The sequence below is a fragment of the Suricata suricatta genome, chromosome 11 (genome assembly GCF_006229205.1).
Source record: "Suricata suricatta isolate VVHF042 chromosome 11, meerkat_22Aug2017_6uvM2_HiC, whole genome shotgun sequence".
Classification (NCBI taxonomy): Eukaryota; Metazoa; Chordata; class Mammalia; order Carnivora; family Herpestidae; genus Suricata; species Suricata suricatta.
Window position 1 is genome coordinate 44,233,390 of NC_043710.1, and position 6,970 is coordinate 44,240,359.

At 47.4% G+C, this 6,970-nt stretch overlaps 2 long non-coding RNA genes across 2 annotated transcripts; one reads left to right on the forward strand and one right to left on the reverse strand.

Moving 5' to 3' along the window:
• Positions 1 to 444: 444 nt before the first annotated feature.
• LOC115272156 lies at positions 445 to 3,153 on the reverse strand. The gene is made up of 4 exons (XR_003900280.1): positions 3,084 to 3,153; positions 2,305 to 2,422; positions 652 to 781; positions 445 to 527 (listed from the first exon to the last, which is right to left on the reverse strand). It is a non-coding gene; the product is annotated as an uncharacterized LOC115272156 (long non-coding RNA).
• A 466-nt stretch (positions 3,154 to 3,619) lies between these two features.
• Positions 3,620 to 6,366, forward strand: LOC115272155. Its single transcript, XR_003900279.1, has 2 exons — positions 3,620 to 3,788; positions 6,046 to 6,366. It is a non-coding gene; the product is annotated as an uncharacterized LOC115272155 (long non-coding RNA).
• Positions 6,367 to 6,970: the final 604 nt, after the last annotated feature.

Sequence of the window (6,970 nt, forward strand, 5' to 3'; positions counted from 1 at the left end):
GGGTTTGAGGTATGTGTGCCTGTGCTCAGACTCACCAATCCATGTTCTGACCACAGTGCTGGCTCCGGGCTACAGATCTATGGGTGGTGACATGGTAGCAGGCTTCCTCTACCCCATGCACACCTCCTCAGGCTTCACACTATTTGCAACAGCAGACATTTTGTTTCCCTGGTTTGGACTTGAACTGTGTTGGACCATGCAGATATTCCCTTGCAGAAGGGACTTTTCTTGCTATGCCAGGATCACCCAACTATCTTAAGAAAAAACTACCTTGACTCTAGAACTCCTCTCCTGTTCTACCCCATACATTGGTACTGAGAGAAAGAGAGAGAGGAGGAAAATATTAAAATGACATTAAGGTGTTAAGGTTGGGAGAAAGACGATGGATTCTGCAAGAAAACAGTTAAGGAATCAAATTTGTTTTCTTCGGAGAAGAGAAGGCAAAGGTGGTTTAATTCTTGCTTTCAAGTATAGGCGATGATTTTATGCAGGAGAGATAGACAGATTATTCTTTATATCTGAAAAGACTAACAAGAGGAACTGAAATTAGATTAGAGCCAGAGAGATTTCAGAGTGATAAAGGATATCCCGAGAAAGCCTTCTCTCCCCTCCTCCCCAAGGACATTCAGAGGGAAGTAGACAATTACTCACCCATGTTCTTTTGAGAATAGTCAGGAGTTTGAGGGGTGGTGGAACAGGGGAAAGTGAGATGCAATTGTGGTCACAGCTGTTTTTATCCAGATGCTGGGCTTCAGCAGAAATGTAGTATTTAGCCAGGGCCCTGAAGAGGTAAATGTTTTAAACCCAGGAGCAAATAGAACTAGGATTTTCAGGGAACATCTTGAGTAGTAGAGCAGCACTTCTGGACTTAGATCTCCCCTTTCTTGACTGTAAAAAGGGATCACAAACTTACTTTTTGTTCTTTCTGTCTCAGAAAAGTTGAGATTTATCTGCAAAAATAAGTTTTTTGCAGGACACATAGTCCAATGACCCCAGCCCATATCAGCTGAATCATGTTCTTGGCACATAAAACATTCCCACTACTTCCCAAGCATGCCCTTGGTATCTTCTTTGCTTAAAATGAGTTTCCCTAACCTGCTCCCTTTCTATTCTGGCCAATTCCTACTCATTTCTTAAGGCCTAGCTTAAATAGTGTTGCCCGTGTGAAGTGTCTCCAGTTGCCTCAGGCTGAGTCAAACAGGGTCCTATTTCTGTGTTGCTGAGCTTCTTTGTCCACACTATCGTCTTCCTTCTGGACTGAGCTCATTATGGATAGGAGTTGCATTTTGGTCTACCAGTTGGCCAAATAGCAAATGATTGGTGGCACTATAGATATACCCATGAACAAGACAGATAGAATTACTCCACTCTAGGAGCTTACTGTCTATGTGAGACACTAATAGAAAAAGAGGTGATTACAATGCCATGTAAGTAAATGCCTGTGGATGTAGAGGGTGGGGAAATGGGTTCTAGACAGAGAGAATGGCATATCTAAGTGTTGGTAGATAGAACCTGGTGCATTTAAGGAAGAGAAAGAAGGTTGGCACTGCTGGAAAGAGACTGGTGAGAGATGGGGACAGAGAGAGAACCAGAGGCCACGGTACCTCTTGAGCTCTGTAGGGAAATGAAACTCCATTTTAATAGCAAGAGGGAAAAATCTGAAGTGTTTTAAGGAGGGAACAGGCATCTCCTCTTTGCACACTGAAAGATGATTTCGGCTGGAATTTGAGGAAGAGCTAGGCAGGAAGTGGTACTGGAGGCAAGGACATTGATTAGAAGGATTCTTTTGAAATAATGGCAGCCTGCTCCAAGGTGAGAACAGCAGGAATGAAGACAGTGAGCCTGTGACAAGGTGTCTTACAGGTGTAATGGACATTTAGTGGTTTATTGTTGGTTTACAGGTGTAGGGTGGAGGTGTTGATGGAAGGGAGGACACAATGGAAGCTTCCAGGCTCCTTTCCTTTTTCTTTTTTCTTTTTTTCAAGAGAGAAGCGAGAAAGAGAGAGAAAGCCAGGGAGAGGGGCAAAGGGACAGTGAGAGAGAATCTCAAGCAGGCTCGATGCTCAGCACAGAGCCAGATCCTGGGGTTGTGACCTGAGTTGAAATCAAGAGTTGGACGTTTAACCAATTGTGCTACCCAGGCGTCCCTCCAGGTTCTTTTCCTGGACAATGTTCAGTGGAGGTGGTATTCATCTCCTTGGGTTGCTGTACCACAAATGGGATGCGATAGAACAACAAACATTTATTGTCCTACAATTCTGGAGGTTGGAAGTCTGAAATCAAAGTGGTGGCAGTGCCATGTACCTTCTGAAGGCCCTGTGGAAGGATCGGTTTCGGCCCTCTTTCCTGGCATCTGGTAACCATCAGTGTTCCTTGGCTTACAGATGGCTGTTCTTGAGGTCTCTTCTCATGGTGTTCTTCGCTTGTGTGTATATAAATTTTTTATAAGGACATCAGTCATATTGGAATAGACCCACTCTACTTCAGTATGACCTCATCTTAACTAATTACATCTCTAACAACCCAATTTCCAAATAAGGTCACATTATGAGGTTCTGGAGATGAGGACTTCAATATTTGAACTTCAGGGGGCACATTTCAACCCCATGGAGGGGTAGTATCATCCACTAAGACAAAGAGTTCATGTGATGAAACTGGTTTGGTGGTAAAGAGATGAAGCCTTGAGCATGGGGCATGTTATATTCGGTGGCCTTGTGAAAAACCACAAGAAGCTGGTTGGGTGATATATTGGGTTGGTGCTTAGGAGAAGAGGGGTATTGGCTGGGCTGGGAGGATAGATTTGGGTTCAGCATATAGGGTGGGTAAGATGGTGAACCTTTGCGGAAGGTCAGACCACGTGGGAAAAATGACCAGCTCATCTTCACAACCCCAGCACCTAGCTGAGCCCTTCTGTTGCTCTAAGTGTTGAATGGATATGTACGTGATGAAATAAAAAGGTTTGTTTAAGTCTCCATTATTTGGAGATCAGAAGGCTTTGCCTGGGTGACGGCTGGCCCCACTCTGGCTCTGTGACAAGAAGGGAGTGGAATGAGGAATGAGAAACAAACATTCTTAGGTCTCACCTTATATTCTCCTCTAGCCTAATTTAGTAAATGTGTTGGAAGCATCCCACCCAGCATCTCCCCGGGAAAGCCAGGAGGTCAGGGTGAGGGATCCTAGGGTTGTGCCCATCTCCTGAGGTATAGGAAGGGAGCGGAGGAAGGGGTATGAGCCTTGCTGTGGTTCGCAGCAACATTTATTTTCTTTTTACTTGAAAATCTTTACTTTTGCCATCAGCCCAGCTCTTAATAAACCAAATTGTACTAGAGTCTCCAAATAAAGCCTTTTTGACACCACCTCCTTTTCCCCCAGATCATGAGACTGATGGTAATGTGATCTTGGAGGACTCTGGGCATGAGTGACTCTCCCACCTGGCTGTGCTGGAGCAGAAGTTGCAGGGGGGCTGTGGGGTGCTGTCACCGTCTGCTGGGCGGTTGGCTGGCTGATCCAGCCTTCTTTGTGCCCGTTGCCTGGTGACACGCAGAGGCCCCTATCTCAGAACCACACTCTGGCCTGCTATTGGTCCGTTGGTGACATTTGTTGACAATAGACACTTCCCTGGCTCTGGACTCTGAAAGAGACCTTGGGAGCTTGAGTTTCAGGCCACAGTACTTGTCGAAATGTAGTTCCTTAACCCGTTGTGTGCCCTGCTGGGAAGGTTGAGCTGCAGCCGCGAGGCCAGGGACCGTGTGCCTGTCCTAAGGCCTAGCACCAGTCTCCGCTTCGGGGTGTGTAGCTGGGCTGGCATTTCTTTGCTGCTCTGTTTCTGTGGCAGGGCAGGGTTTCCCTCCCTTCTCACCTCTGCCTGGATTTTCCTGTATGACAGTTTAAACAAACAGACTTTGCTGGTCCCATCTGAGTTGACCTAGGAAGGGCAGTCTCTAGTACCCAGAGAAAGGTTTGGGTCGATGTCAGATGCTGCAGTCTGGAAGCCTTAAACCTCTCGCCAGAGTGCCCAGGCACGTGTGGATGAGACCTACACCTTCTGAGGATGGAGGTGGGGGGCCAGGCAGGGCAAAAGAGGTGAGAAGACTAAGGTGACTGTGGAGGAGGTGAAAGGGCAGGAAGCCAGACAGAAAAAGGGATTCTGGAAGCTTCCAAGGTGGACTCTGTTGCATCAATGAGGGAATCCATGGCTCAAAGGGGTAGTGCCATTTATGGAGGTCAGTTCTCCAGTTGGGTGAGCACCTAAGTGTCTGGACCCCTCCGACACTCCCTGGGGCGGGGGAGGGGGTAGTGTCTCCCTATCTTTTGCCCCAGCTACCCTTCAGAGAATGGATCAGCTGAGGGCGAGGCTGGAGACAGGCCCAGTCAGGGCAGCTGCAGTGAGAACCAGAGGTTGCCTGGTTAAGAAGAGGAGAGTTCTGGCTCTTTCCTCAAAGGGCCCTGCTCTGATCTTTTAAGCCCAGTCCCACATGGAGGAATGTAGAGACCCAGGCTGCTGGCAAAACCCCCTCTTCACTCCCCACACCAGCATGACTCTCTGTTGTCCTACCTAGAACAAAACCATTCACCTTTAGGTGGGGAAAGCAGAGGATCTTGGAAAGGCCAAGCAAGGCTGTGTGTCAGGCATGAGGGAACAGGGGGGAAAAAAGAGGAAGAACAGATTCATCTTCCCTTCTGTTCAGCCAGCTGCCCAAACCCAACCTACACACCAAGAGGAAGCCCCAAGAGGATCTCAAGACCGAAGAGGAAAGTCCTAGGGGCTCTAAGCCATGTCTTCCAGATTAACTGTTCTATGTCTACAATGGCCAGCACTCCAGAGCAAGTAGGGTTTAGAGCTGGGGCACAAGTGCCAGGACCCCATGGCCATAGAGACATGTGTCCCAGTGACCTCTGGGTCACAGGGATTCCTGCTAGGGCCTGCTGGAGCCCAGGTCCTGGTTGTCTCTGCTGCAGGGCACTGTTGGGATGGATGCAGTGAAAGGACTCCCCACCCCCACCAGGGCTGTGGATTATGTTTATGCAGCTTCTGTCATTTCCTTAGGTCTTTCTGCCAGCAAGTTATTCCCTTGGGTTTGTAGAGGCTCTCTCCCTTCTCTGTGCATTCGAGAACCAGGGGAAAGGAGCTGTTTATGCCCAATGCAGGTGCGATGTGCCTGCTGAGAACACAGTGGTACTTTTCCACCATTAGTTTCCTCACCCGTTTGGACTAAGAACCAGCAGGAAATATCTCCTGAATAGTGTACATCTAGCTTTTAGTTCTGGTTTTTGTTTTTAGTTTTCAGAAAGAGCTGACTTGCTCTAATGCTTAAAGCATAATCTCCATCAAGCATTTTTTGTGTATTTGTTTTGTTTTTGCTTATCAGCATTATTGAGAACAGGAGTGTTGGGAAAATAAACATGGTAAGATCCACTCCAATATTGAAAGTGGAAAGCAGGTGGACTTCACATGGCATGAGCCAGTGACCTTGAAATCAATTCTGAGAGAGTTTCTGAACCAAAAATCTTAAGAGAGTGTTATTGGTTTGCTAGGGCTGTTTTAACAAAGTAGCAAGAATTGGATGGTTTCAAGGACTAAAATTTATGGTCTCCTAGTCCTGGGGGCTAGAAGTCTGAGGTCAGGGTGTTGGCAGGTTCCTTTTAGGGGTGCTGAGGGAGAATATGTTTCGTGCCTTTCTCCCAGTCTCTGGTGGTTTGCTAGCTGTCTTCAGCTTTCCTTGAGAAGCATCACCTCTATCTCTGCCTTCATCTTCACATGAGGTTCTTCCTGTGTGTGTCTGTGTCCAAAGCTCCCTTCTTTATGAGGACTCCAGTTGTACTAGATTAGGGTCCACCCTCCTCCCCTCTCCTCACCTTCACTAATTACATCCACAGTGATTTCCAAAGAAGGTCACATTGTAAGGCACTGAAGGTTAGAACTTCAACATGTGAGTGAATTTGGGGGCAACACAACTATAACAGAGAGATGTTGAGCATTTGGTACAACAGTCATCTATAGAAACATTGGTGCATGTCAGTCTAACTGGATTTCCTCCTTCACAGGATTAAAGATGAGTAAACCAGATTTCCCTGGAGATGTAAGAAGGGGCCAAAACCGCATCACCCTTATGGCCACACCAACGAAGGATGACTTTCTCCTACATCATGTAGAGCCTGACTTCTCCTTTGTTCTGGGGTCTCTCAAATTTATAAGTGAAACTGTGGCAAGGAAATTAAGCCCCCAGTGTGGCTTTGACATCTGGGCTGGTGGGCAAGGAGCTACCATAGCTACTAGTATGGCTGTCATTATCTACCAGGGAGGGACTTCTCAGAATCATTTATAATGAAATCTCTAAAGCTTGGAAAACAATCTCCTATCACTTCCCTTGTCATCATACTACTTCCTTTTAATTTCCAAATCTCATTTGCACCTCTTCCCACAGAGTCTGTCTGAATGAAAGCAAATCTCTGTTTTCGCCAGAAATAACAGTGCAAGGGGAGTGTGGGTGGCAGAGCCCTAACGCCCAAGCTTGGGCCTCCATTTCCCGCCATTGTTCCCTGAGTCAGGTTCCCAAACACTCATTTGGGCTGTCCTGGGGGGAGTTTTTCCAGATAAAAATGGCCTGGTTGGCTGCCAGTGATTCAGGCAGGTTCACAGCCCCAAACCTGTTTTATCTCCCATGCTTATCACTTCTCATCAGCTGCCAGGAGACAGACAATAGGAGCAAAGAGACATTTTGGCCAAGCCAGGTCTTAGATAGCCCCAAGGGTTTTAGAGGCCTCCAAACAACCAGACTCGGGCAGTCTGACCAGGTCCCTCTGGTTCCGGGGCTGGGAGCCCTCTGCTGCTAACACAGCATGGATTCAGTGAGGTCCCATGGCAAGATGGCATTTCCTTGGGGCCCATGATGGCAGAAACGGACCTCTCTGTGAATTGATTCATCCCCTCCTCAGACCTGCTGTTTCAGGAAGCCTAGGACATCAGTGA